We start from the raw sequence: 22,324 nt of genomic DNA on the forward strand, positions 1-22,324 counted from the left end.
CAGAGGAGAGATGCTTCTGTTGTTTAATCATCTTCATGGCAATTCTTTAGATTCCCTGCAGTATGTCCATGTCTCTCTATTGGGGAGCCCAGAACTGGACACAATACTTCATCTGTGGCCTCACCAGTGCTGATAAAAGGGAAGGATCATCTCCCTCAGCCTGCTGGCAACACTCTGCCTAGTGCAGCCAAAGATACCATTCACTTTCCTTGCTGCAAGGGCACACTGGTGCCTGATGTTCAACTTAGTGTCCACCAGGACTCACCATGTTCTTTCCTCACAAGCTGATTTCCAGCTGAGCAGCCCTCAGCATGTACTGGTGCCTGGGCTTGTTCTGAGTAAATGCTCCTACTCTAGCTGTTTAAGAAAAAAAACTGATTCTGTTTTCAAATGCTTTTTATATCACTTGGCTTTATAAATCTTTTAAGTATTGAATCCCTAGAATAGCTATAAAGCAGATACATACATATAATAAAGTAAGGATATAAAACATACACACTTCCCAGACTTCTCTTAAATAAATGCACTTTTACTAAATAAACTGTGAAACTCGAGGTTTTATCATCACATCTTTCATTTTAAAATGTGATATTTTCTATCCTTTCTCAAATGAATCTTAACTTTCTATAAGAACATTCCAAGGTGTCGGTACTGCCAGTATAATTATCAAGCATGTATCAACTCAAAGCAGAACAACACTAATCACTCAGCAAACAGATATTCCTAGCACATTTTAGTGTTTGGCAATGACTCCCAAGTTGTTTGATGGTGTAATATCACAGAAGAAATCATTGCTTTACACTGTAATCACACTTAGCTTTGCAAAAGATTAATAGTAAAACCAATATGCCTTTCCCTCCTCTTCCTTCACACAAATCTCTTGCTCTAAGACAGTCATATTGAAATATCAGGGAGAAGATTTTAGAAAAGAAAGACTGGGTAGTGGGTCATGTACTGACTTGCTTTATAGATTCCTACAGATTTCACCAAGAGATCTCATCCATTTTCAAGAGCCAGGACTAAGATTGCAGTAAGCCCAGGTGTTGAAGCTCCTACCCTGAACTAATAGATGAAAAAACTCCTTTTGGGAACCACAGTCAGTTTGGGTAATATAATGAGCTCTTACTGCAGTTCCTGGAAGGAACATTTCAATGAGTAATTTTATTGTCAGCCACTGTACTTAAAAGAACTCTTGCTCTTTTCTTCGTGCAGTAAATTCATGTGACCTGCTTTCTCTTCCTGCCAGTTTTACTCAGCTGTCACATGAGGTTGTTATGGGGGCAATTGAGTATGCTGTAGAAGGAGAGCTGGTTCCACTGTGCCTTGATAAACCATTTCCTTGGGAAATAACTACCTCTTACCACTCTGGATCTCAGTGAAAGGGGTTTATATCTGTTGGGCTGAAGAAACAGAGAGGTTAAACTACAATGCTATTTTTGTGTTGCAGACACACTAGATATCTGCAGCAGTATATTTGTTTGATGAAACACATTGTCATTGGTTTATACATCTTATTGCACCCTTTAAAACTGAAAAGGAGGAGATATTTTCATAAAAAGGGAAGGGGAGCACTGATTGTGTACAGAGGATTGTCCAAAAGAGGTAATAGTCAGGCTAAATGACTTGCTGCCATCTATTGACCATGTTCCTTACAGAGTCCAAGATTTTCAATAAGATGGTGAAAAAGCAGTAAAACCTTGTAGCACAATCAATACAGGGAAACCTATCTTTATGTGGCAAAGTCAAAATAATTTGTACATGCTCTATTTCTGTCTAAGCACATTCTTGAATTTTCACTAAAACCTACTGCCAGCTGTTTGCACATTGTCTTTCTCAATGTTTTAGATTTAAAACAGCAATCTCTTCTCCATATCAGAGTAAGAGGTGAAGCATTCTACTTTCAAGGACATTACACTGATGGCAGCTGAGCTTGACAAATGACTTTGTATAGATTTGTTGCTCATGCCAAATTCTGTCCCCTTCTGTAAAACAAAATTAAGTAAACTAGCATCATAGCTTCCACCCAGAATTACTGCCATGTCTCCAAACACCTTTTTTATGCGTTTATTTCCCAAGGCTTTAAAATAACAAATCACTTCTTTATAAAAAAATTGTCTCCTTGGAATAATAGGCTTAGGCATGATTTCTGATAGAGCAATAGCTCCTCTACATGATAGCAACAGCTTGCAGCAGGAAACAGAAGCCCATTCATTCTGGAGGTTTCCATCAGACAGACTAGCATTGCTGTAAGAAATTAATTAATTTTTTGCATGACTGAGGTAATCAATATAAACATTTTGTTGCCTTTACTATATCAAAAATAACAAATGGAAAGATAACTATTTCCTTTAAGATTTGAGCAAACAGATTTCTCAGGATACAGTTATGCATTAGGCAAACTGTGTTTTATAAAGAGCAAGTTAAGGCCACCAGCAAGTTAAGGCATTCATTTATTTCCAGTAAACATTTATTCAGACACTGCCAGCTCCAGCAAGGGTGCTCACTAGTTCTTCTGATTCATTTCACCTTTTCTAGAGATGAACAGTGGCACAATGGACTAAACAGCACTGATCTGACATCAAAAGCCAAAAAACTAAGTCACTATGGCTGTTTTCTTCACACTGTTATGTCAGAGATACAGCTACCTGGACCACATCTTGTTCTCAAGTGACACTCATTTTCATCCAAAGTAATACCAAGGCCCTCATCAAAACACAAACACGTTCAAAAGCAGAATTTGTCCATTTAGGTAAATCCTCTGAATCTGTACACTACTGAAGTCAGTAGAGGCAAAGGGCAGGAAAAGCAATATGAAGGAGCAGAAAATGAGGCTCAGAGCTCAATAACTGAGGCATATATTTCACCAACTGCAGTGATACAAAGAGGTTAACACACTGAATTTCCTACAGTGGAAAGATTCCAGAGGAAAATAATAGTGTTGCATACCACAAAGGACAATTCAGCTTCTGAAAATCAAGTATTTTCATTGATGAGAATGGATGCATAGTGATGGATCAATTGTTTTGGAAACAAGGAAAACTGAGGGTTTATTACTACATGGCCTAGCAAGTGTTGTTATCCCGTGTACTTCATGTATGAGTGCTTGTATGAAGCACATATGAAGCAGTGCGAATGTGTGAAACATGAAGGATTTCAATATTTGGCATTAGGTGTCATGGAGCCTAAGCACTAAGTCCATAAGTCACTCTGCCTCCTGCATTTACAGTGCAGTTAAGAAAACAGAAACTCTCCTCCCCTCCCACCTTTAAGCTTATTCAGAATACTCTGGAGCACATGGAGCAATTTAAACAATTTCTCTAGGCACAAATGTCTTGTTCTCCACCCTTCATCCTGTTCCATAGGCTGGTTACTTCGTACATCAGTGCCTTACAACATCTTTGAATAAAACTGGCCTTTTCCACTAAAACTGGCCTTTTCCACTAGTCAGTTGGAAATGTTGTCTTCCCTGGAGAAAGAAAGTGGAAATCCTCCTCTTTGTAGATGGAATATGAAGTCCAAATTTCCAATTTCATAGCATTCTACCGATTCTCCTGATTTTAGCAGACAGTGAAATAAGGAACTGAAAGTAGTTTTCATCCCCCTAAAACAGACAGTCAAAGATGAGCTTCCAGAGAGGGAGAAATGCTGTAGTAGCTACATACAAGCCTGTTTAAAAGCATCCAATAGTCCCAGCTAGCAGTAACTGTAAAAAACAGCTGCGTGCCTCTAAAACAAACTTACTGCTTCATATAGCCCAGATTATGAGTCACTCCTTGAGAGGAACACTAGGAAAATACTCTTTCTCAGCTGCCTGCTGGTCCTAGAAGGCACATACTTTTTTCTCTCAGCTGCTTGAGTAGGCTCAAGGGAGCAAAGTGGGCAGAGAAATCTCTCAAAGTATTGGCTTTCCTTTAGAGACAAAATGATTCCTAGCCAATGAACTGGACTAGACTTGATTAGCCCATATTTATGAGGCACTTCTCAAGGACAAGAATACTGTTAATAAAATCACCTGCTTTGGTATACCAGCAGCTTAACCTGAGAGTCATAAATCTCTCAGTGTTTATGCTACACACACTTGAAGTGATTTTCTTTTTAAGCAGGAAGGCACAATACAGCCCATGTACTGAGAAGCAGCATCAATTTGGTCTCAGCCCACTCAATAGCATGGTCATTGTATGACTCATGAAAAGTGCCACTTCCTTTCATTGGCTCTCTTGAGAAGTCATAGGCACTATGGAGGTTTCACTGCTGTAACACGGAGTCCTGAATTCCCATAGTACCTGAGACCTGCAGGTACCTTTATAGGAAAACAGCCTGTGCTATATAACTGAGCAAAGGCATGCAACATAGAATATAAAGCAAACCAGTTCAGTTCATGCTTGAGAAAAAACTTAGTTTCTAAGTGACTGGGCTGAAAAACATCAACACTCACACTCGAATACCCTATACATTTGCTTTGCTTAGATAATACTAAGCAGCACAGCTGTCAAAATGGTTATAATTTAAAATGAGCATTCAGAATGTAATGTTCCATATTGGTAACATTGCTGAGGCTAAATTTTAGGTGATAATTATGATGTTGATCATCTGAGATGAAACTGTCATAAAAACTACTCAAAAAAACCAAACAATGTGTAAAACCAAAATCCTCTATAAAAATGTCATAAAGGAAACACAGCTATAAAAGATATAAACATGAAATCTGTACTTAGAACCAAGAAAATTAGCTTCTAAAATGTTTTAAACAAAGGAACTCAGAAACTAATTGCTATTTAGGGTAATATTTTTAATAATTTTTGAATTAATTTAATGAATCTGAAATTCTGCACCATAGGGGAAAAGAGGGGGGGAAATTAACATATTTCCCTTTTGAAAAAATTTTCTATGAGAGGTGAAAATTTGATTCAGAATGTTCAATATATGATAGTCCTTCACGTCCAAAATGTAGAATACTGGCTATGTCAGACAGTTGTTTTGGAAACATTAGTACCCATGGCTTATGTACTGTTCAATTTCTGTTATCCTAGACTATCAAGCGATGGAAGAGGCCATCCTTCATTTTAAATACCCAGCAAAGACAACCAGACATAATAAGTGAGCAGGAGGATAGTTCACAGGCCCCAGACTAGATGCCACTAGACTGGATGAGACTCCAATGCACAGCTAAATCTGGGGAATTTGGTGGCTCACATAGTAAAGGTCGTACTTGATATGAACAGTGGCCAAAGAAACTGACCCTGAGTGAATATTGCCATCATCCAGCAGATAATTTATCCATTAAAACTCATCTTACCAGCCACAGAACTGGCTGAAAATTGCAAAGTAAAATTGCCTAACAAATTAAATGGACCACAGCAATATTCACTTTGTAATGTATCTGACAAATTATATTTATCCAGATGCAACAGACACCCACAAGTTAGCTCCAAAGGGAGCAGTATCTAATTGAATTAAAAGCATCCACTTTTGAAAATGTTGAAAATGTTAAAGAAATCAAGCTACAGCTTCAAAGTCCATGTGTTCTGTTGACTACCATGGTATTGATAACAGCCTACTATGACTCACTGATAACAAGAAGGATTACTGAACCACACTGGATTTGCAGATACAGGTTAGAAGAGGTTAAATGCGTACTTGAAGAAAATGAGCTTCATTAGCAGTTCCAGTGCAGCTCCCATCTTAGTGTCCTGCCACAAGGTTGTGCTGGTGCCAAGATTCCTAGTAGTCCCAAGCCAATCCATTGTGTGGGAGAAGCAGGGGATCATAGAGGGATGTATCCATATCTTTCATCTATCAGCCACTCCTGGAGATCTTCCTACTTCCAGTTCAACTGAAAATATGCCTTGTGCATCTTGTGGAGTTCTTGGCCAAATGAAGATTTTGGTAGGTATTTCACAGACAGAGTGCAGCCTTAAGCAAGTGGGTATCCATCCCCTGTATAAAAAAGATATTATTAACATACTATTAACAATGACAACCAAATACAGGTGGAAAGATCCTACTGCCTGCTACATGAAATCCAAATCTAGGTATGCGATACACACAGCAGTTAAGGAAGTCAACTGGTCTTTCTGGGAGTTGGGCTGCGTGAATCATATCCCCTGAGCCACCAGGTACGCTTTCTCAAGGTACATTTCATCTTGTCAGTAATCATGGTGCTAATGCATAATAAATCTTTCCTTCTGGTTCATGAGAACTGAAGAACTGAAGCTCTAATCCAAAGCTGACTTCTCCCCACTGTCTGTGCAGTTGGAGGGACTGGCAGTTATGGTTGCTCCAGCAAAGCCTCCCATGACTTTTACATGTGAGACCTGCTTTACCAGTACTGCTGGGAAAAACATTTCACTTCAGGAAGCTGTAAGTATCTACTTATGGGCCCTGTTGTACCAAGCCAAGCTTGTGCTCCAGTTCTTGCCAAGAGGCTAAATGAGGTGCCAGCCAGGCAGTGGGTAAATGGGGCATAATCCAGCCAAGAATTATTAACTACTGGAATCCTCTGTTGACTTGGTAAACAGCATGTACAGTTGAACAAAAACCTTTTACTGGGCAACAAACAGTGACTTCTTACAATGGAGCCTCAAAGTGTTTATAATTTTATTCCAGTATGTAGTATTTCTTTGGATTTATCTCATTCTAATCTATAGAACAGAAATATAGAAGTCATCTTCTCATCTTGACCAGCGGGTGATTTTTACTAAAGAAACAGCTCATCCTGCTGGTTAATGGTTTCAAAAGCTTTCAAGTGATTTCATGTGGCATTGAGCTTGACTCACTTTATTATTTCTGATGGAAGACCTTATTTATTTCAGAGCTAATGGGTAAGAGTTAACTCATGTTTCTCTATCTCCAGTGACAAAAAATAACTTACAGTTGGTTTATTTAAGGAATACATTGAAAACAAAAAATTGAATGAAGCACCAAAGTATAAATCATGAACAGAAATTACGGTACAGAAAAGTGATGTTCTTGCAAAAGAAAAATGAAAAAGAAACCACTTGCCTCCAGCAGCTAGTGTAGTGTGCTATTCAGAGAGCAGTTACTGCCTCTCTACCAGTGCTAGAGCACCTCTATGCACAGTCTGAACCCGCATTCTACTGTAAGTGCCTCATTGATTAAAACTCCATTGTCCATAGAGTTGAACAGGAGGAGATGCTGCTTCTGAACATGTAGACAAGTCATCTGTTTGACAACAGCTTAAAATGCATAACAAACACAAATTATTACTCCCTTGGTACTTACTGCCGTAAGGGTTACTGCAAAGGCAAATTACTTGGTAACCCTGCACACATGATTATAGCATCATATTAGAAGCACTCTCATTAAAGAAAAAGTGCTTTCTTGATCATAATCTTTTATTTGCAGATATTTGTGACACTTTTTGGGGAGGAGTGAACCACTCGATGGATTGAAAGTTACCGCTCTTCACAAATTCATGGTAAACTCTTCTTTACAGGTAACACAGTGATCCTTGAGATACATATACATAGGAAAATATTTTTTTCAGCATTTTAGAAATTGCATGTTTTGTTACCTTGGACTTGAATAGACAAAGACAGGCTTAAAAGTTCCAGGTCTGATTCTTGGTTCAGTCACAATCAGTCACAATGTGATTTGAATTCTGTTCCAAAGTGTCAGCTAAGGACTGCTTTGGCTTACAGGGAGCAGGAGATGAAGAAACCCAAGGAAAACAAATAACAAAAGAAAAAAAAAGAATAAAACAAATTACACTGGTGACAGCCTCCAGGCAGAGCTACGTTAGGGGCAAAACTGAGATGAAAACAAATGACATCTTCATCCTATGTGTCAGAAGATCAGCATCAGCTCTGCCACGCCTGAGAAAGGAACTTTCAGAATTGGCCAGTGCTCTTCAAGACTAGCTTCTCAGTTACATGTCAGGCACTGGCTTCACCTGTCATGCCATTGTTTAGCTTTGAAACACTGTGTACATTTAAATACATATGCAAACAACACACATACTTAAATCCCATTAATCTTTGCAGTACCCCCTGTCACCAGAGGCCTAAAATAGAGCAAGTAGATGGGACAGTAGCAAAGATTAAACATAATTTATTGCCTGCTCTTAAAAGACTGCTGGATTTGACAGCAGCTGACTAGTCAAAAATTAGCACATGACCATTAGATTAGGATCATTGCTGAACGTTACGTTTAGGTAATTAAGATAATTGCTAAAAAATCAGAGTCTGATTTCAGATTTTGACTGGTGGGAAGATGGAGTCTCTGCTTTCAGTTTCAGATCTCTTTTTAAATTTGTAATACAATTTCAGCGCTTGATTTTGAAGCACAAGAGGAAATCAGATTTTGTTTCTAAAGATCTCAGAGTACTTTACAAATTATATATTTACCATCATTATCTCCAGTTCAGCAATGGGGAAGCTGAGGCATAACAAGGGGACACGATTCACTCAAGATCGCAGATGCCTGGCAGTACCAAGACAAATTTTATCACAGTAGATGAGGTCAGACATTTAGCTTGGCTAGCCCAAACACAGAGAGGAGGAAGAGGTGTTCATCTGGCTCCAAAGAGTGTCAACAAGTCCCTTTCTTCAGCAGATTTCTAGACTAAATCCTTCCTTCCTTGTCTTGCAGCTAAGAGGGAGTGCAGTTTACCCATCTACATGTCAAAAAGATCAAGACTTTCAACATATACAGATCATGTGCAGAATGTTTTTTAAAAACACAGTTTACTCTTAGACAGGTTTCTTAAAAATAATAAAAATATTGTCATTTTCTTGAAATGTCATCAGATGATAACAGCATGCATTTACCCATCCTTTTAATCAGCCTTTCCAGCAGACAGATGCCATAAAGCACTACAGGATGCAATGCCTGTTCCACAGTTGAATACCAAAAGCTGGAACAGCATCTCACTCTCTCCCTCAGCTCATGGAAGGGAATCACTTGATTTCTCAGCCCATTTTTTGAAGGGTTGCTTTTTCTCCCACTTTAATAAGAAACTCATATGAACCAAAACTGAAAAGTGCACCATACTGAGCTTTGCTCAGTGTTTGGGATGTGGAATATGGACAGATGGTTGGGCAGACAGAGAGATTTGAAGCACAGATCCAACCTGCGCAACACAGGTACCACCAGCAGCAGCCAAAATTCTTTATTCTTATAATAAAAAATACTCTTATTCTAAGAATAACTTATATCCTTATAATTTCTGTGTAAAAATGGAAACAATGTCAGTCACATGTTGGGGTTCCTGGTCCTAGGCTGATTTTGAATTGAACAAGTGACGCCGATTACGAGAGATATCATGAAGTTTTAGGTTGGTTGCACAAAACAAACAAAAGCCAGGAGTCTGGGACCGGAGGAGTGTGATCTTTCAAGGCTTCCAAGAAAAAAAAAAATGTTGCTATAATTTTGACAACATAATTTAGCAGCTTTTATATAGAGCAATCTACACCTCCGCCCCTCTCCACCTTGCCTCCCCCTCTGGTATTGTCTTGCCTGTCAATTATTGGAAGAAGAGCCTGTTCTTTAAAAGGCTTTTAAATTATTAGAAATTATTTGGAATATCATCTAAAAGCTCTTGAAAGAAAGAACACTACCCCCACACATACACACAGCAGAAAGTATTTATTTGTGTTGTCAACTTAAATGTGCAGGAATAATGTGAGAGAGAGTTTATCTGGCTAATGACATTAACGATCAACAGTTGTGCTGACCCTGGGGTTGAGCTGTGGGAATGTTACAAAATAAACCTAATGCTCAAAATGCCTAATATGTGACATGGCAGTGCCCATTTCCTTTGGTACCCATGATACTGTGAGGATTGTATAGAAAGACTGAGAGAGTTTGGGGCCATGACAATACAGTAAATAGTGTTTCGGCTAATATATGCATACGAGGAAGAAAAGCAAGGCAGCTAAACCATTTTGCCAAGTAAGCAACTTTGTTGTTAATGTAGGGTTTGTTTGCTCTGATACATAACACACACATTCAAGTTCCTTCAAACCATCACTCTGACTGGCATTGAAAGATATTGTATTATAAATTTTACATTATAATAGTGTTTACTGGCGGAATAAATTGCATACCTGTATTAAAGTGATGGAAAAAAGACATCACTCATTATCACATTCAGCAGCATGCTGAATACAGCAGTGAACAGTGATAATCATGCCAGCTAAAGCAATTTTACCATGAAAAGTTGTTCAGAAGTAAGTGAGAGACTGCTACTGTCTTACATGAAGCACAGCTATTTCCTATTTGTTTTTGAGAAGAACCTTACAATTCATTGATAACTCACAAGTTTCTAAACGCAATATATGTTAAAGGTATAAAAATTATTTCTCAGTTTTCTTCACAGCCCTCTTTTATCTCCATAATACCTACCTTGCATTTTGGCAGCTGCTGTTATTCCACCTTTTAAGTGGCCTCATGCAAATCAGAAATAAGCATTTAGTTCAAATGCTGCTATACAATTCACTCCCAGTCCCTCTGATCTCCTCTGAAATGGTTTCTGATTCACTGCTCTTCTCCAGACAGATCTATGTATGCCCTAAAGAATTTTCCTCTCTGAATTTAGCCTTCAGTAGAGCTTGGGGACAGGGCAGGAAAAGACAATCTGCTTGTCTTCTTGTTGTTAGTATCCTCAGATTAATTTCATCTTGCTACCTCTGCCTACCAGTAGATACTTAGGATGGGCTTCACCATCAGCTAGAACACGTAGGACTCTATAGGTGGGTGAGGTGTCTGAGCTCTCAGTACAGTCCCATGCAGACCTAGTCAGTGGAGCCTAGATGCAGTTCACCCAAAGCAGGTAACAGGGGTACCCTAGCATATGCTCCCTGGCCTTCAGCTGCTGAAGAAAATATGCCTCTCTAGGGCCTCTGTCATATGCATCAGCCTCATGCAGAGGTCTTCAACAACCTAGAGAGTTCTCAAGGCATATGTTTAGGCAACTGAATTAGGTCTGAGACCTCCAATACCCATTGTGGAACCTAAGCCACACCACCCACTCACAGACACCGACATGCACATGTTTGAATCTCCCCCTGGAAGCTGGGTGATATGAAGCCAATTCACAGCCCTCAGTTTCACTATCTAGATATCTTTGAAGTATAATTACACAGCACCCCTCCTCCAAACCTTTTAGGACCCAGTTCCCATTGTCAGTTGGACTTCATGCCTTTGAGGATCTGGTCCCTAAAAAACCTGATCCCTAAAAGTTCTGCTATGCCTGTGGCTAGATTTAGTTAGCAAAAACTAGTAAAACAAACACAGCTGATCAAATTACTTCTGTTTAACAAACTACTGAGCATCTGTGGACCCATAGGACTATTTCATGTTCACCTTGCAACTGACTCACGTGAAGTAGTGCTCAGCACAGAAAGGAAGGTCTGGGTACCCAGGCTAGGTGCAGGATTTCTGTGGAAGCACTGCTGCCTCAGGGAGCAGAGGGACAGAAGGATGCAGTGAGGAGCACATGGTAGCTCAGGCTCTGTCATGCTGCAGCGCTGGCTGAGTGGAGTGGGTCCTGGAACTGGCAATCTCCTTTGCCAAGGGAAGGATTTTGCAGGAACAAATTAGGTTAATATGAGTAAGCAAATGAAAGGGACTTCAAGGGTTTCATTCTACAACTGAATGTGCATCTATAAGTGTCAGCATCTCAGCGGGGGTGCTGTTGTAATTAAACAGATGGAAACATACATCATGTGAAGCAAAAAAAGGTGTAATGAAGGGGTCCTAATGTCCCAAACATTGCAGTTCTTCTAAATAATATTGTGGAAATATTATTTATCTCTCAGATTCTCTATATTCCATCAGAGAACCCTGCTATGCACTGTTTTTAAAGATTGATGATCATTTCTTTCCCTCTGTTCAAAGGACACAGCCTTCATTAAAGAATTCAACTTCCCTAGCATAAGACTTCCATTTCTCAATTCAAATACTGCAATTCAAGCCAGTTGCTGGTCTTAATATAAAGATTCTGTTGACAAACAATACAAAGCATGGCACTTCTGTGTGACTAAGTTGATGTTCAACATAGAAGCACTCCTCCACAGAATCACAAGACAGACTTGAAATTAAAATAATTTTCAAAGGAAATTGTAGGTGAAAAACAAAAGGAGATAGATTGAAAATTGGAAGTAATGGGAAAATAAAGATGAGATGTTAGCGTTACCTAATTGTTTTCCCTTTTTTTCATAATAAAAATTATTATCTCTCTAAATGTATGTCACCCATGCATTATCTACACTTCTGTTTGTCTATCATTTACCTGTCTTCCACCTGCCTGAAAGTAACTACCTATTTGGAAAAGCAAGTTAAATTGTCTTCCTCAGTGAAGGGAGGGGAGTGAGATAAAAAGGAGAGAGAAAAAATGATGAAAAATCTTGGTGTAATCTGAATAGCAATGAAGCAAAAGCTACTCCTTGATGTGCCTATGAATCCTGTAAATGAAGTGGCCCTTGAATTAAATTAATTTAAAATCTGGCAAATATTACTCGGCATGTTTGTCAATGTGCTGTATAATTATTAATTTGTTCATTGAGGCATCTATATAAATAAATAGAAAGCAGAATGCCATGATTAAACTAACACTAGAAATCCAGGGTCAAGAAGCCTTGTTATAGAGGGATCTAAATAGCTTTCCCAGGTCCTATTTTTACATCTCCATACAGATCTGCAGGTCTGTAACTGCGAATTAATTGGCACACATTTAGATGCCAACAGAGCTTTTGTATTCTCAGTGCACATTTTGTCTTCTCAGAGTGTGATGTTAGTAATGGAGGTTTTAATATTACCCCTAGGGGAGCACCAGAAAATCTTAACAATTTCCTTCACTAGAGTATTTTCATTAGAGCTAAATGCTGTGCAATTTACATTTGAAATCAGGTGTAGGGTAAGTATAATGTGACAAGACATGTAGCAATGTTAGTTTTTTTTTTTCTTCAAATGTTCCTTATTTACTGCAATATACCCTCAAAAGATAAGCATGCAATTAAAATAAATATCTTCATTTTTAACCACTCCTAATTGAACTATTATTCAGATAATAGGAGCACAAAATAGAATCAGAATAGAATTAAAAGGACCCAAAGCACAAGATTAAAATATTACTCATTTAAACAAAAATGTTTCAGCAAAATAGGTTCTGTGCAGCAGAAATGAGTCCATCATAAATAAATCAGACACAAACCCCTTCCTTTGTAATACTAATTCAACCTCGAGGTGCTTAAAATGCCAAGACCCCTGCATGACTCACAGGAAAAACCATAAACCCTCCCTCTTACAACACAAAAAAAAAAAAAAAGAGAGATAGCAAAAAAGGAAAAAAACATGCATTCATTAATAAGGGCCTGATGCAGTAAAGTACAGTAAAGAGCTAGAGGACTAGGGCCAAAACAGGACTCACATGTAGCTGAGGCAATTTCAGTGCTTGGTCTAATATGAAATTCTACTCTGTCATTGCCCGCATCTCAAGACACCTACGTTCTGTTACTGACTTGCTTTTTCATAGCAAGAAAAGAAGAAACTGCACAACCACAACATCTTCAATCCAATCAGGGCTTCCTTCATGCCTAAACCTAATCACAGGATCCACTGTTTAAATGTTTCTCCACCAAAAAGCCTTAATAGTCTCAGTCAGACTAGGGTTATTGTTGAAGAAGGTCACTACAGAAGGGAGACGATTGCAGCACCTGTCTCTTAGCCACTATGGAGCATCTTAAAACTGAGGAAACCAAACCACTGCAGAAGATACCTGCCAGCAGCAGGAAGAGAGGAGGAAGCAACAATCCTAGCAACCTTCCATTCTGTAAAGTTACAGCCAGCCTCTAGTGCAGCAGCAAGCCACATTATGCCGGAGGAAGTCTTAGCACAAGGGAGTCAGACCCAGAGGGCTGGAATGGTTACAGAAGTGTCCAGCGACTTCCTGCATGCAATACAGCACCCCTGGGCTGCATAAAACATGAGAGTGAGGTCACCTTCTCATTGTCCTCTTCCTTATATAGCCAGGCACAAAAATATGAAAATATTTTTGAGGTCAAAAATTTATCCCACCTTATGAACCTGTCCAGGTTAGGCACATGGAGAGTATTGTCTCCATGCCATCAATAAAGAAAAGAAGATCCTACAAAGGGTGCTTTAAATAACAGTGGGGTCAGCCACCCTTCATGTTATGTTGTCTCTCTCTTGTCATGGGAGACAGAGGGAGTCTAAATCAAATCAGCGCCTAACTGAGGAGAGAGAAATAAAGCCCAGAGGTTTACACCTTGATTGGATAGGACTAGGTTTCAAAGCCTGGCCCGTACTCATAAAAAAGGCTAGCAACCACAGCAGTCTCTCATATGTTTACACTGGAACTCATGAAAATCCAGGTCCCAGATTTTCTGGTACTACTGTAAATTGGAGCCTTCTGCTGTTAAGGGCTCTGTGAAAAGCCCTTTATAATTTTTCATTAGAAAACTAACCAAATACAATAAAATACAATACAGAAATGATACAAATATTGAAGACATTTCTTCCAGCCTTCTGAGGAACAGTGCCTGCAAAAGTTCAATTACCTCGGAAGCTTAGGAAAAAAAAGCAGAATTTATTCCGTGGGTCTTTTAAAAACATTTGCCAAATATCATTATTTCTGAGACCAGCAATGCATGGTTATGAAGTGTTTGTGAGCCAATAGATGTTTATAAAGTTTTCATTGCCATTCATTTAAATGGCAATGAAATCTATGCAGAGCAAGAAGTAGGAAAGTTTTGCATATGACCTTGTCCTTGCACAACAAAAGGATGGGCAAGAACCAAAGAGTCTGATGAGGTGCCAGATTAGCAATTGACACCATGTAATGGTGAGCAGGACAGAGTGAGCAGTTGAGAAGAAAAGCAGACCTCGAAAAGCTTGAAAATATTAAATAGCAGGGAGAAGAGAGAGGAAAAAAAAGGGGGACTAGGAACAAAAAGGTTCCCACTTCAAAGACAGGAGGTGACAAAATGAGGACTCAAGAGGTCCTATGCTTTGTAAAGGTCTCAAGTTGTAAGGCATCTTGCCTCTGTAATACATAAACAAAGAACAAAACAAAACCAAAACAAGATTTCAAAGAAATTGTCAGAAGAGTTTTGGATAGGGAACACAATGAAACTGTACCAAAAATAATTCAGCAAATGGTAGAGTTGAGACATAAAAATAATTAATATAAACTTAATTATTTTGAGATTTGTAAAATAGTAGGTGGCTGAGTGTGAAATTGCACTTGTATACTGGTGAAATAATTCTAATTTTGCTTTCCACATAGCTCTGCTCACACCTTAGCCACATGTTCATCACAATCTCAGCCATTTTTCAGGTTGTTGCAAATATTGACCATGTTTGAAATGCAAGGAAAAGTACAATCAGATTTTTCAAGCCATCTGGAAGAACAGAAAGCATAGAAAGAGGTTTCTTACTCAGGAAGGAATAGCCATTAAAGGGAAACTGAGGTAGGGAACTGATAGGAAACTGGGAAAATATCTCAATGAATTTTAGAAGCCTACAATGTAGATTTCCACTCTTACCTATTTTATGGTCAAAGGCAAAAATGCAAAAATTCATAGGAAAAAATATTCCAACCTATTCTAGACTCTTATTTTTAGGCTGTGTACATAGAAAAGCATGTGCTAGGTCACAGATAGCTGGAATGAAGGAATAGGATGTCTTTCAAGAACAAGAAGCCAAATCTCACTTCATGCTTTTCTTGCATGGCCTATTGGCTGGGTCTTAAAACTGGTATTAAAACAACTTTTCAATGTTAAATTGTAAAATTTTCAGGTCCAGATTTTGAGTTTAGATACTGATACAACAAAAAAAATGAGATGATTTTTTCTGCTGTTTAACATCTAAACTAGTTAATCCTTAATGCTTGCCAATAGTACACAAAAGAGAGAAATCCATGCTCAATTGAAATATCTGTCATGCATGACCTCATTTGAAAGATCTGTAAAACAGATGTGATCATAGAGGATCACACAAACAAGTGGCCTGAACTAAGGATGTCTAAGGAGCAAATTATCCAATAATACAAGCTTCTTATGCAGGTATCCTTTCCTTATCGCTGCCTTCAGTGTCATCTGAGGGAGTTTCTACCCCTGTGAATGCTCTTTCAGGGTCATTCAGCCTTGCAGACTGACAGAGGCCTCATGACCTTTCTACCCAAGAGAAGCTATAGCTTAAAGACATTAGCTGTCTCTGCATGAGCAGGAATCTGGAAGGAGAATCATTCTATCCCACTATCTATTTACCTAGTCCATACTTCATTAATTTGTCTTTGTTATGGGACACAGTGTTGAAAGCCTTGCTATAAACTCAAGACAAGCAATACCAACTACTACTCTTCTCCAAGTCATTCCATCACAGAAGGCTTTCAGATTGGTCAAGCATTACTTTCTCTTCATAAATCTATGTTGACTACTTCTAGTCACCTTCTTGTCCCTTATATACTTCAAAATGGTTTCCAGTATTATTTGCTCCATGACCTACCCAGCAACCAAAGTGAGGCTCACCAGTCTGTAGTTCCTCAGATCCTTCTCCTTTCTCTTCTTGAAGATGAGAGCAACATCTATTTTCTTCCAGACATAGAATATGAATACAGCAATGAAGAGATCTGAGCCATCTCATCACCTTCAGCATACTTATGGAACAATAGCAAACAGGGAAGTGCAGATTAATGCCATGAGGATCAAATAAAGCAAAGCAGAATGTATAGTTTCCAGTTTCAGACGTAATGTGTGGTTTGTTGTTACTTTTTACAGTTTCACAGAAAATTCAGATGATGTTTTGTTGACATACATTAGTAGTATTTAAAAGTGTTATCAAACATCCCTTCAATTTAGCTTTAGGAAGTGCCATGTAAAAGTGTTCTAAACTTAAGAGAATGTTATTAAAAGCTAAGCCAAGCCTAGCCTCAACCACTAAATAATATGGCATTTAGTTAAATAAGAAATACTCCTGAGGATATAATCTCCCTTATGGAACGTCTTGTGCTATAGGCAGGCTTGCTAAGATGTGAAGTTTATTTTGTATTGGAAATTGACTTATTTCTGTGTTGTCCATACTAAGGTTTGGCAATAATATCTCACTAATCTCAGTCTCATAAGATGACCAAAAGCCATTAATTAGGAATGCTGACTAGCGGAGCAAAGGAGGCAGACCAGTTGGAACTGGAGCAGAGACAGGGCTAAAACACACCCAAAATTAAAATACAATTTGGGAGGACAGGAAGAAAAAGTTGGCTGAAATTGCCCAGACACGATTATTACATTCACCCTGCCAGCTTTCCTCTCCAATTCCACAGCTCACAATCTGTAAGAGAGAGTAGCATTACTGTCCAGAATATTTTGAAAGTTATGTATGTTTACAGATTAACACTGAATCTTACCACAACATCTAATTCTAGAATATACCCAGTTCCTGCTTTAATTATTTATATATTGCTATTTATTATCTTTTGTTTTCTTTTTCAATGTAGTTGTAATAAGAAAGTTTAATGGGAAGGAATGGAACATATTTTTTTTCCAATACTGAATACTTCATTAATTTTGAATATTAGTAATGTTTGGTTTTTAAAGACAAAAATATTTTTTTCCCTTTCAGAAGAAATAGCAGGAAAGCATGAAAACTTCTCTTCATACATTTGAAAGAGGAGCTACATTTTTTCAGCTGTCAATGAAAGCTTTGTTTCAGTCAGTACAGAAAATCTAGGAAATAAAGTTCTAGTTCAAATATTTTTCTTTCTTTCAAAAAAAAAAAAAAAAAAATCAACTCTCACTCCAACTTCTCCACCAGCCCCTCCTTGTCTTCGTGGCTGATTATTCCATTCACTTTTAGAGCTCTGTATAGGAAGAGTTTAAGAAGATATTTTTTTCCTGTGATAGTACTTTGTTCAAATGGAGGGGATTCTTTTCTAAAGAGTGATGGGGATATTTTGCTTGTGATTAAGGCTCTGATCTTTAGTCTAGTTTTAACCATTTCTCATGGGCACAAAACTTGCAGGCACATTTTGCAACGTAATTATTTGTGTCTGCAATCTAGTTACTTAGATCTCTGAGTCCCTGATTGCATCCATAAGTCAGGGACTTGGACATCTAAGTGATCTAAATTGCACCTGCAACAATCTGCACCTAAAATGTCAAAAAAGGATGTAACAGATAGAAAAAGAGTTGAGATGGGTGATGAGAATAATTAGGGATGGAAAACCTGAGAAATGAAACAAAATGGAGCAGAATTGGACTGTTTACCAAGGAGATGAAATGAATAAAAGAGGAAATGATCGAAAGGAGCACAATAGAAAAGACAGATGAGGTACTTTTACCCACACACACACACCCTTTTTATCATAATGCAAGAACAAAGAGACATTTCACAAAATTTAAGCATGGAAGATTCAAAATTTATACTAAAGGAGACACACTTTCCCACAATTAATATATGAAAAACCCAAACACATGACGAAGTGAATCCAACAGGACTCAGCAGAGGGTTAGGCACCTCTTGCCTTTAGAAATGCTCAAAAACAATTAAAAGGCAGCAATTTTGAAGAAAAGCTAACTATCTCCCTGCTTCAAGGCTTTGATTTTATTATTATTATTATTACCTTTTAATATTGAAGGGGAGGAAATCTTTCTTCAGGAGCAGAATACTTTAACGTGTCTGACACCTGCTGTACCTTTGTACCTCCCCCCTGAGGCACTTAGGGCTGCCTCTGGTTTGTGACAGGTTGCTGGGCAAGGAAGATCCTCCAGAGAGAGCTGAGCAGCTCCTCCTAGGAGCACACACAAATCCAGAAGACCTTTCAGAAATTGTCACAGGAGAACTCTAGAGGGCTGTACACTGGAACATTGCATCTGTGCTACCTGAATAATAGGGAATGTGACTGAGAAGTTCATGGATTTCGTAACAGACTAGGGAGTGTCATTACACTATTTAAAGAATTAGAATGTGAAATAGTGCAGGGACATATTTTTACATGAAAATCTGCACAAGACAGATTATGGAACACCCACCAAATAGGGTTGGCCAAAAATATGCACTGTATTCCACACCAAAGAGAAAACTGATATTTTATTCTCACATTGTGTTTTGTTTTGGGGTTTGTTCTTTTTTTCTCAAAGAAAAAGAATTCAAGAACACTTGTAGAGAAAGAGAGGTCGCTAGGACCTTCAGAGGTACACAAAAGAACACATTAGGTACTCCCTCACTGCACATCACAAGTGTCTGAACCACTAACCACATGAAGTAGATCCTACTTTTCCAAGAAAACACATTAACAGAACAGTGCATTCTCATGGCAAAAACTACTTTGTTAAAAAAATTGCTCATCTGTTCTATTGAGTTTCTCTGACAGAGCTTACCTAGGCTAGTATGTCCTTTCATACAGTTTAATTAGATGGTACAGCTGCGTTAGATCTTCAGGACAGACAGAGACTGTGCACTAAAAGACAGATACAACTTGGGAGTTAGGACATTTTCTTAACTGTAAAAGATGTGGGTTAAAATCTCAGCTGGAAATCAGGCAGGATGCAAACTTGGAAAATGGTCTTTCACAATCTTTGAAGGAGCTCCCTAGAGAGCTGCATGAGAAATTATTTATTGCCTGTCTCTTCAGACACCATCGCTGGAGGCATTTAAAAGATATGCAGATGTGGCACTGTGAGACATGGTTTAGTGGTGGACTTGGCAGTGTTAAGTTAATGGTTGGACTTGACAGCCTTAAAGGTCTTTTCCAACCTAAATGATTCTATGATTCTATGACACGGTTCCAGGCTTGACCACCATAAAACACAAGACCTAAAGCTAGATTACCATTTTGAACACCCTGGCCCTACCTGGTTTTCCAGTTAGTCTGGCAGTTTTCAGCAATGCTTCTGTGTGCACCTAGTTTTCCCCTTCTATCACAGACAGGCTCTGCAGATTAGAATTGGGTCTATAAAATCCAGAGAGCCCTAGTGCACTACAAATGTCTTGCCCTGGAGAGAAATGATATTCCACGTGCTGGTGCAAACTTAGAAAAAGCCACAAAGATGAGCATTTAGGATGCAGGTGGATAAAGGACTAACTCCAGACCCCAGCTAAATACAGTCAAAATCCTTCTACGGCTATATGTGACCCTGGAACAGTATCCAACAGAGCAATAAGGGGTTCAAGAGGTTATGATAAAAGTAGAAGACAAAGATGTCCTTTGGCTGAAGATGCAAAGGAAAGAATTACAAGATGGGAAATAAATAAAGCAAGAGGAATTAGAGAAAAGATTCAAAGAGCTGAACTACACAACCAGAGCAGTAGATAAAGTAAGTGATAAAGTAAGGTCCAGGGTCAAGGAACAAATGAGGGAAGGAAGAAAGAAAGCAGATTAAAAGTCATTGCAGTGTTCAACTGCAGCTGAGACAATGGAGGCATGAATACACACTTTAGACTCTGGAATTAAGAGTTTAGACTGTATCTGAGATGTAGCATGTCTCAGCAACCAGCATATTTTCACAACTGTTTGGATTTCATAGACAAGGAGATTTAATATGCAATATTTACTTCTTCTGATTTCTTCCCCTTTGTGTGAGTGAATAGGTGCCAGATTGTTTGGTCAGCTTAAACTTCTTTGAAACTGAAGGGCCTAATTGACAACTCTCATTTAAAGGCAAGTGTAAGAACCCAAGATGGTCCTTTTGTCTGCTGAGTTGTTGAATCAATAACCACACACTGACAATATGTGCGACAGTCCAAACAAAGGGGTGCTTCCAAGGCTGAGGAATTTGTTCTGATTCTAGGGAGGTTTGAAAGTCTATGCAACAGAAAAGAAAGCATAGTTGTTACAGCAACCTGCAAGAAAACACTAGACACAGCCTAGATATGTGGATCTCAGAAAAACTGCGAGAGAAAATATTCTCAGCTGATTGATGGTTAAAGGGCACTTGGACCTGAAAGCAAAGAAAGTGTCTAAAAATTGTTTGAGAGAATGTTAGTCATCTCAGGTCAAAACCGTGCCAGGGACCACTTTGTAAATTCAACAGTACAATCAAGCTCCAGTGTCAGGAATGCTCTCAGTACTATCCCAAATCACTAGAGCAGATGCACCTACTCTGACCCTGAGTCTGGGGTTGCTCTGTACAGATAGGCAACGCTGCAGATTCAAGCCAAATTTCAGGGAGGCTGTGAGAGGGGTTGTTTCCCTGCTGATATTTTGATGTGTTGGAAAGAAAGTGTCCAAAGCAGCCATCTCTTCCCATACTCTCCCTTCAGCTGTACAGAGACATAGGCTGTTTACCAGAGAAATGCAGGGTAAAGAGAAGAGGAATACATAGGGCACTGGATGCTATGACATAAATGCTTGTTACATTAAAGAATGCTTGGGCAGTATTAAGGAAGGCACTCAGCTGAGCAAAACTAATGTCTTAAGAAGATTTCAACATTCACCAGTTTCCAAGTTCTATACCACTAGGTTATATTCTGTTGAAAACAAGCAGTCCTTTTTTCCTTTACTACAAATTCCCACACTTCTGCTTTGTAAGCATATTTCTTTATTAAGTATTTTTGGAAAATATTACCTCCTGTTCTCTCCTCCACTGATCTTTCATGTTTATTCCTAGTTAATGTTCAATGACCAACACCAGGTAAATACAATGTGCACATTTATAGCTGAACTAGTAGTCCCTTGCAGAGAAATTTCTTTAAATTACAATTTTACATAATCCTGTCGTAGCAGCTGAAAATGGCCCAGCTAAGTCACATCCAAGAAATACTAAGTTCTCTTTATGTCTCTCTTACTGTGGAAGAGTTTTGGAGAATGGACCTTCTCCAAAGTGAGCAGCTCAGACAATTTCTCACTGAAATGTACTCTCAGAGAGGTACCTATCTTGTGCCAGGTCTTTTTAGGCTAAGAAATCAAATCTTGAAAATCTCACTGGGAGGAAATACAGCAAACTGGGAATTTATTGCTTCTCCTCAGCCAAAATAGAAAAAGACAGCTCAAAAATTTCTACCTTTCCACAAGACATGACTCAGCTCAAGCCAGATCAAGCCCTTCCTTGGGAATTATGGTTGAGAGAAGGCAAGTAAAAGATTGAAATATGAGGCCTTGGTACCCTCTTTTTATTAAAAAAAAAAAAAATAGACTTTTCCAATGGCTATGAAATCAGCTTTTATTTCTATTCCTTTCTTTGACAGCTCTCAAGGAAAAAAGGGAAAAAAAAATAAGGAAAAAAACCAAAACAAAATGAAAACAGTAAGCAAAAAGTTGGTTCACAGTACAAATTCTGGGTTTGCTCACTTCCGTGTACATGCATTGCTTCAGTGGACGTCTGTTACATGGAGTTAGCAGTTTAGG

This window comes from Psittacula echo, assembly GCF_963264785.1.
Source record: "Psittacula echo genome assembly, chromosome: 3".
NCBI lineage: Eukaryota > Metazoa > Chordata > Aves > Psittaciformes > Psittacidae > Psittacula > Psittacula echo.